The sequence below is a fragment of the Dama dama genome, chromosome 1, assembly GCF_033118175.1.
Source record: "Dama dama isolate Ldn47 chromosome 1, ASM3311817v1, whole genome shotgun sequence".
Taxonomy (NCBI): Eukaryota; Metazoa; Chordata; class Mammalia; order Artiodactyla; family Cervidae; genus Dama; species Dama dama.
In genome coordinates this window covers 19,881,226-19,889,646 of record NC_083681.1, presented here as the reverse complement: position 1 = coordinate 19,889,646, position 8,421 = coordinate 19,881,226, and positions in this window count along the sequence as shown.

The following is an 8,421-nucleotide window of genomic DNA, read 5'->3' as shown; positions in this document are numbered from 1 at the left end:
CCTTTTGCTCCAGTATTCTTGCCTGGGAAATCCCATGGACAGAGGAGCCTGGTGGGCTAGAGTCCATGGGGTTGCAAAGAATCAGACATGACTGAGCAACTAAGCACATGTGATCCTTTTTATATATTATTGAATTACGTTTGCTAATAGTCGTTGAGGATATTTCCATGTATATTCATCAGAAATATTGGCCTATAATTTTCTTTTCTTTTTTGTAGTATCTTTGTCTGGCTTTTGTATCAGTGTAATGGTGGCCTCATAGAATGAATTTGGGAGGGTTTTCTCATCCTCAATATTTTGGAATAGTTTGAGGATCAGTTCAGTTTAGTCGCTCAGTTGTGTCCAACTCTTTGCGACCCAATGAATCGCAGCACGCCAGGCCTCCCTGTCCATCACCAACTCCCGGAGTCTACTCAAACTCACGTCCATTGAGTTGGTGATGCCATCCAGCCATCTCATCCTCTGTCGTCCCCTTCTCCTCCTGCCCCCAATCCCTCTCAGCATCAGGGTCTTTTCCAATGAGTCAACTCTTCGCATGAGGTAGCCAAAGTATTGGAGTTTCAGCTTTAGCATCAGTCCTTCCAATGAACACCCAGGACTGATCTCCTTTAGGATGGACTGGTTGGATCTCCTTGCAGTCCAAGGGACTCTCAAGAGTCTTCTTCAACACCACAGTTCAAAAGCATCAATTTTTCGGCACTCAGCTTTCTTCACAGTCCAGCTCTCACATCCATACATGACCACTGGAAAAACCATAGCAGGTGTTAGTTATTCTTTAAATGTTTGGTAGAATTTGCCTGTGAAACTGTCCAATTCTGGACTTTTGTTTGTTGGGAGTTTTAAAAATTACTAATTTAATTTCACTAGCAGAGATTAATCTGTCTCAATTGTCTATTTCTTCCTGACTCAGTCTTGGGAAATTTTTTTTTTAGAAATTTATCCATTTCTTCTAGGTTTTCCAATTTTTTGGCATGTAACTTTTCATAGTATTCTCTTATGATTTTTAAAAATCTCTGTGATACAAGTTGCAATTTCTTTTACTTCTTTTTATGTTTATTTGGGTCCTCTTTTTTCTTGACAAGCCTACCTGAAGGCTTATCTATTTCTTATCTTTTCAAAAAAACCAGTTTTCGTTTCATTGATCTTTCCTATCTTTTGTCTCTATTTCCTCTTATCTTTTTTATTTCTTCCTTTTGGTGACTTTGGGCTTTGTCTGTTCTTCTTTTCCTAATTACTTTAGGTATGTTAGTTTGTTTATTTGAGATTTTTCTTGTTTCCTGAGGTACTTATATCACTATAAAACTCCCTGTTAGTACTGCTTTTGCTGGGTCTCAGATTTTAGAAAAGTGTTTTAATTTTCATTTGTTCTGAGGTATTTCATGATTTCCTCTTTGATTTCTTCATTGACCCATTGTTTTTCTTTTCTTTTCTTTTTTTTTTTTTTGTGGCATATATTTAATGTCTGTTTGTCTTTTTCCCATTTTTCTTCAAATAATTGATTTCTAGTTTCTTATCATTGTGGTTGGGGAAAATGCTTGATATAATTTCTATCCTCTTAAATTTGTTGAGACTTCTGTGGTCTAGAAAGTGAGGTATCCTGGAGAACATTCCATGTGCACTTGAAAAGAATCTGTATTCCACTGGTTTGGGATGAAATGTCCCATATGTATCTGTTAAGTCCAACTACTCTAATGTGTCATTTAAGACCACTGTTTCCTTTTTGATTTTTTATCTGAACTATGTCCACTGATGTAAGTGGGGTGTTAAAGTCCCCTACTATTATTGTATCATTGTCAATTTTTTCCTTTATGTCTGTTAATATTTGCTTTGTACATTTAGTTGCTCCTATGTTAGGTACATGCTGTGTGCTGTGCTTAGTCACTCAGTCATGTCTGACTCTTTGTGACCTCATGGACTGTTGCCCACCAGGCTCCTCTGTCCATGGGGATTCTCCAGGCAAGAACACTGGAGTGAGTTGCCATGCCTTCCTCCAGGGGATCTTCCCAACCCAGGGATTGAACCCAGGTCTCCTGCATTGCAGGCGGATTCTTTACCAGCTGAGCTACCAGGGAAGCCCATGTTAGGTGCATATATGTTAGCAAAAGTTATATCCTTTTCTTGTGTAGTTATATAATGCCTTTCTTTGTCTCTTATTATACACTTTGTTTTAAAGTCTACTTAAGAGTATTGGTACCACTATTTTTTTGTTACATTTGCATGAAATATCTTTTTCCATCTCCTCACTTTCAGTCTGTGTGTATCTTTAGCTCTGAATGGGTCTCTTATAAGTAGCATAGAGATGGGCCCTTTTTAAACCAATCAGCCACCTTATGTCTTTCTTTGGAGCATTTAGTTCATTGGCATTTGACATGATTGATGATAGATATGTTCTTATTATCATTTTGTTGCTTGTTTTCTGGTTGTTTTTGTATTTTTTTTCTGTTCTTTCCTTCTTTTTTTTATTTCTTCACTTGTGGTTTGATGATTTTCTTCAGCTTGTTAGTTCCTTTCTGTCTAGTTTTTGTTTAACTATTGTAGATTTTTGATTTGTGGTTACCATTGGCTTCATCTATGTTGATCTGTAATTATATCTACTTACTTTAAATTGATAGTTTAGTCATTTAAGTTCAAAGACATTATAAAAGATCTATATTTTTAAATTTCTTTCTCCAAGTCTTGTGTTTTTGATGTGGCATTTTTCATCTTCATGTTTGTCCTTTGTTTACTGTAGTTACAGTCGATATTACAATGTTTTCCTTCTAATCTCCACACTAGATTTTTAATGGTTGATCCACAGCTATTACTATATATTTGCCTTTTCTAGTGAGATTTTTCTTTTTCTATAAATTCTACTTCTTGTTGTACCCCTTTCTTTTCCATTTAGAGAAGGCACATTATTTCTTTTAGGGTCAGTTTGGTGTTGATGAAATCTTTTCATTTTTACTTCTCTGAGAAGTTATTCATCTCTCCTTCAACTCTGAATAATAATGTTTCTGGGTAGAGTATCCTAGTTTGTAGGTTTTTCCTTTTCAGCACTTTAAATACATCATACAGTGCCCTTCTGGCCTGAAGTTTCTGTGGGAAAAAAGTCAGCTGATTTTTCTTTTTTTTCACATACAAGGTTCTCTTTTATATGGCTCTTTTTTTCCAATCTCTTTTGCTGCATTTAAATATGATGTGAATGTTAGTATACTTGATGTTGCTTTAGAAGTCTCTTAAACTGTTCTTACTTTAAAAAATGTTTCTGTTTTTGCTGTTCTGATTGATTTCCATTTTCTATTTTCCAGATCTCTTATGCATTCTTCTGTATGATCTAGTCTGCTATCAATTCCTCTAGTATGTTTTCCATTTCAGTTATTTAAGCTCTGACTGGTCCTATTTTGTATTAATTTCCTGTTAGAATTCTGTGTTCATCTATTCTTTCCCCTAGTTCAGTTATCATCTTTATTATTAAAGTTTTGAACCCTTTATCTGGTAAATTATCTGTTTCATTAGTTGTTTTTTCCAGGGTTCTTTTTTCTTGTTCTTTCAATTTAGAACAAATTTCTCTTTTTATTTTGCTTAACTTTCTCTGTCTCTGTGAGATTACAAAGTAGCTACCCATTCTGGTCTTGAAGTGGTGCCCTTGTGTAGGAGGGCCCCTATGGATCTGAAGTGAGCATGGGTCACATTTTCCTCCAGGAAGGGTGGGCAGCTACCACCTTGGTGAGAGGTAGGGCTGAAGACAGAGTGACAAGAGCCAGGGCCATGTGTGAGCCAGGATTCCTCTTACACTCAGTGGCTGTCACTGCCCTACCAAGGGCAGGGTCAGGTCCCGAGGTGCTGAAGCAGAAGCCCTAAGGATAAGATCAAGCTGATTCCTCCCCCTCTTAGCGTGACTCTCCCCTCCTCCCAGCACCAGCACCCTCACCCCAGGGGGAACAGCACTGGGGCAAGGAGGGGCCAAGTGGGTACCCAGGCCAGGCCACTGCATGTGCTGGGGGACGGTCCCAGCACACCAGTCAATCCAGACCACTTCTGATCTGTTGCCTCCACAAGACCCAGTAATGGCCACCCTCACCCACTCTGGATTCACGCCAGGTTCAAGTGGGCTCCTTCCTCTCTCAGCCGTGCACTCTCCTCAGTAGTGGCAGCCTTCACCCTAGTCAAGAGCTACATACAGCTAGAGATGCTAGAGAGAATGCTTGGCATGTGCCGGGGCACACTGGGTGGGTGGGTAGCTGGGGTCAGAGCAAACCAGCTGGAGCCCTGAAGTTTCAATCTGCTTCCTTCACCTTATTTTGGGAGTATTTAAGCATGTGCACACTCTGCACAATGTGGTCTTGGTTTCTTACAGCCGTATAGTCCCACTGGTTTTCAAACCAACGAAAGTAAGGGGACTTGTCTTCCCAATACGGGAACCAGGGCTGGGGCACCTAATCCATGGTTCAAACTGCTCACTCCTCAGAGGGAAGACCTCTGAGCCCATGTAACCCCCCCTCTTCTCTGCCCTCTCCTAGGGGCACAGGTCCTGACTTGATGGCCTCTCTTCCCTTCCTGCCCAACTCTGGATCTTTCTTTACAGCCTCGGTTGTATAAGAGCTTCTACCAATCTCTAGCTTGTTTTCAGTGAGAACTGCTCCAAATGTAGATTAAAAAAAATTTTTTTGATGTTTATATGGGGGAAGGTGAACTCAGGAAGCTCCTATCCATCATCTTGATGTCCTTTGAAGAAACTTTGGTTTATAATTTATAAGAATCATTTTGGCTTTTGGATAAGCAAAAAGGCAGAAACAAGGAGACCGGTTCAAAGTTTATTGCAATATTCCTGGGAATGATGCATTGTAGTAGAGTGTAAATTACAATGGGAATAGTGATAAGAAGTTAGCTTTTGGATGTACATGAAATGAAAACCTGACTGCATTGGATCTAGGATTTGAGAAAGACAAGTCAAGAAGGTCTTCAAGGATTTTGGTCTGAGAAACAGGAAAAAATAGATATACTACTCAGATGGAAAGAAAATAGGAGAGAAAGATTTGGGGGGAAATTGAGTTCATCTTGGGTCATGTTAAGTTTGATAGGCTTACTAGACATCCAGGTAGGATGTCAAGTATATGAGTCTGAAATGCCGAGAAGTTGGGCTAGAGATAAATATCAAGAGTTGTTAGTCTAGAGATGGTATTTTATATGAGGAGCTGAATGAGATCACTCAGGCAGTAAATGTAGTTAAAACCCAAGGGATGAAGTCAGAAGGTCGCCAATGTTTAGAAGTAAAGAATATGAGGAACATCCAGAAAAACAGACTGAAAAGAAGTAATCAACAAGAACAGGAGTTGGCAAATTGTACACTTAAACATGTACAGCATATTCATATCAATTACATCTCAATAAAGCATTTAAGAAAGACTGGGAAGGGAGAAAGTACAGGCAGGTGGTAATAGAGACAGCTCTTCTGAGGACCGAACTATAAAGGGACAGGAAGAAATGACATTGTGCCTGGAAAGGGGCAGGGATGTCAAGCTTTTTTAAGGTGGGAGACACTACAGCATGCTTGTTTGCTGATGGGAGGGAAACTGGTGATACTGTGGACAGGGGACAACTGCGGAAGCAATATCCTTCAAAGGGCCAGAGAAAATGGGATCAGCACACGCAGGGGGTTTGGCTTCAAAGGAAGAATGCACACAGGTGCGGGGTGGATTTAAAAGAATCATTTTGGCTTTTGGGTAAGGGAAAGGGCAGAAGCGGTGCGAGTTTGGGGAAGGTCTCTTTTCTGGCGATTTCTCAGTAAAATCAGAAGTAAGATCATGGGCGAAGAGTGGAGACGGCAAGGGGTATTGGAGATTTAGGATGTGAGGGAAATGTGTGAAATAGTTGTCTGGAGCGTAGAAGAGATGGCAGAGCTTGGGAAACAACACCGAAGGTCCACAAGAAGAATGAATTTTCTAGTGAGACCGGTCTGTATGGTCCGACACTCTTCTTCATTCACATCCTGCTCTGAAGTGCTGCTGATGTTCTTGGGAAGCAGGTCCTGTTCCTCCAGACTCCTACTCCTCAGAGGTCTTGCTGACCTTCATCAAAACAGCCTCTGCCCTGCGGCTCCCTTGCTCTACCTCCTCAGCCTGTTTTACTCTCCGTTTAACACCATCCCACCTGACAAGTGTTTGATATCCTGGGTTTGCTTCTTGTCCATCCTTGCTGTGTGTTTATACTTAGAACAGGACCTGGTACACAGTAAGTGTTGAAGGGACAAAGTCTGAGGGCCTCTTCTCTTCCCCAGAGAAAGATTCCACCTACATATACCCTACCTCTTTGGCAATTTCTCCTGTTGGTCTCTTACACTTCTCCACCTTGCTGTGTCCTGGAGACTCTACAACTACATCTATGGGCAACTTGCTCTCTGGCTTTGGTTGGGGCCAGTGGGTGTTTTCCTTGTGGTCACCTCAGGCTGGCTACGTATATCAATTGAAGGTCAAAAATTAGCCGTCTCTCCTTCCCTTCCCTCCTCCTATCCCTTCAGGGAGAGAAGTGGTAACTAATAGCTTCAGGTAGACTATTCTTTTGTGGTTTCCTTACACCCTGCTTTGGCCTATGTAAATGATCCTTTTATTAAATCCCCTTAGAATGATCCTAATTTGTGTGTGCCATCTGTTTCCTGCTGACAGGACCCCTATCTGTAAATAATGATTTTAATAACTCTGAATTCCATTAGTGCCTTGCTACTCAAATGTGGCCAAGGGCCAGCAGCATACCATCATCTGGGAGACTGTAAGAAACTCAGGCTCCACCTCAGACCTTCTGATTTTGGATTAGCATTTTAAAATGATTCCCTGGTGATTCCTACACACATTAAAGTCTCAGCAGCAGGCACTAGAGTATTCTGAGTTTTACTGAAGCTCTTTTGGGTCCAAGAAACCCAAAGACTCATTTAGACTAACTCAGACAATGGAGTCTTACAGACCAGCTGAGGCAGATAGACTTGCACAGAAACCTGAGAATAGGATCCAGGAGAATATGATGGCTCACGGAGATGAAGCCCAGAGGGTCAGTGTGGACCTCGGAGACTTCACAAGGGGAGTCTGCAGGTCTCTGTTGCTCCAGCCCAAGTGCAACACTCTCCATGCACGCTTCCTGTTCCACGACCAAGTGAATCCTTCACCATTTACTCTTTATTTTGCCAGAGTTCCTGTCCACTTCCAGCTTTGCCTAACTTCTCATCTGAGCTCACTTATGCCCATGATGTGCTCCTCTGTCTCATAACCTTGTATTACTGACTATCCAAATTTCAGCTTCAGAGAATAAGGACATTATTTGCCCAATTTGTCCCTGTTTGAGCAGAGTTTTTTTGTGCCAGCCTCTCTCACAGGCTAATGGCCAGCTTTTGGGTTGGCTGCCAATTCCTGATTCAGCAGACGCTGGGTAATATGGTATAAAATGTCTGCCCTGGGCTGTATAATCAGCAGGGACTGTGGAAGAAAATCACACTATGATTACATATCTCGTTAAAATGGTCTTAAAATATATGAAACAGGGTTTTCAAATCTTGGTTGTAGGCTCTTTCCCCTTTATCAACACCACCACCCCCAGCCCTGCCTTCCTCCCCACACTTCTCTGGAACATCTGCATCCTCTGGCAGACTCTGACAATCACGGAGACGACTTTCATGTTCAGGATATTGCAAATGTTGTATAATAAAATTAATTACATTTAATTAAACTTATCCATTTTTTATAGCCCCAAACAAATCTAAAATGCCATGTTAAGCTTATGAGATGGCAGTCCTCCAAAGCACTCTGCTGCTGAGTGTGTCTGCTCAGAGACTTATGTGTCTTAGGGATCATTTTACACGAGTGAATCTGAAGAATGGCCTCTGGGCCTCAGCTAGGCATCAAACAAGAATGCTAGTCTCTGTGTCACAGGCCAAGAAACTACTACCCATGTCCTCCATCCATCTTACAATCCAGCAACAGCTCTTTCATTCAAACAGCAATCTTCCTTTTCCTGCTTGGTCTTTTCATAATGCAGTGGAATTATGAATTTACTTCTCTCCTTCCCCCTCTACATGGCAGTAGGGGAGGGCACTGCTCTATTCCTCATGAGTGCAAGGCTTGGTACGTGGTAGTTGCTGGACTAACATTTGTGGAATCAATGAATGAAGGCTCGTGCTCATTGGTCAAGTGCTTATCTCACCTTATCCTGTGAAGAACCCCAAGTCTCAGTGGATTTCTTGCTCCACAAGACTTAGAGGGGACTGTAGGTCTCTTTCATGTATCTTCTCACCTTGTGCCCAGCTTGAAGCAGTATCTTCTCTGGTCCATGCTCGTATCAAGGTAGAAAAGGAGAGCAGGAGGGCTGATGGAAGCATCAGCGCACCTTAAAGCCTCTGCTTATAATGGGTACATGGTCACTTTCACTGCACTCCATGGGCTAAAGTCAGTCACATGG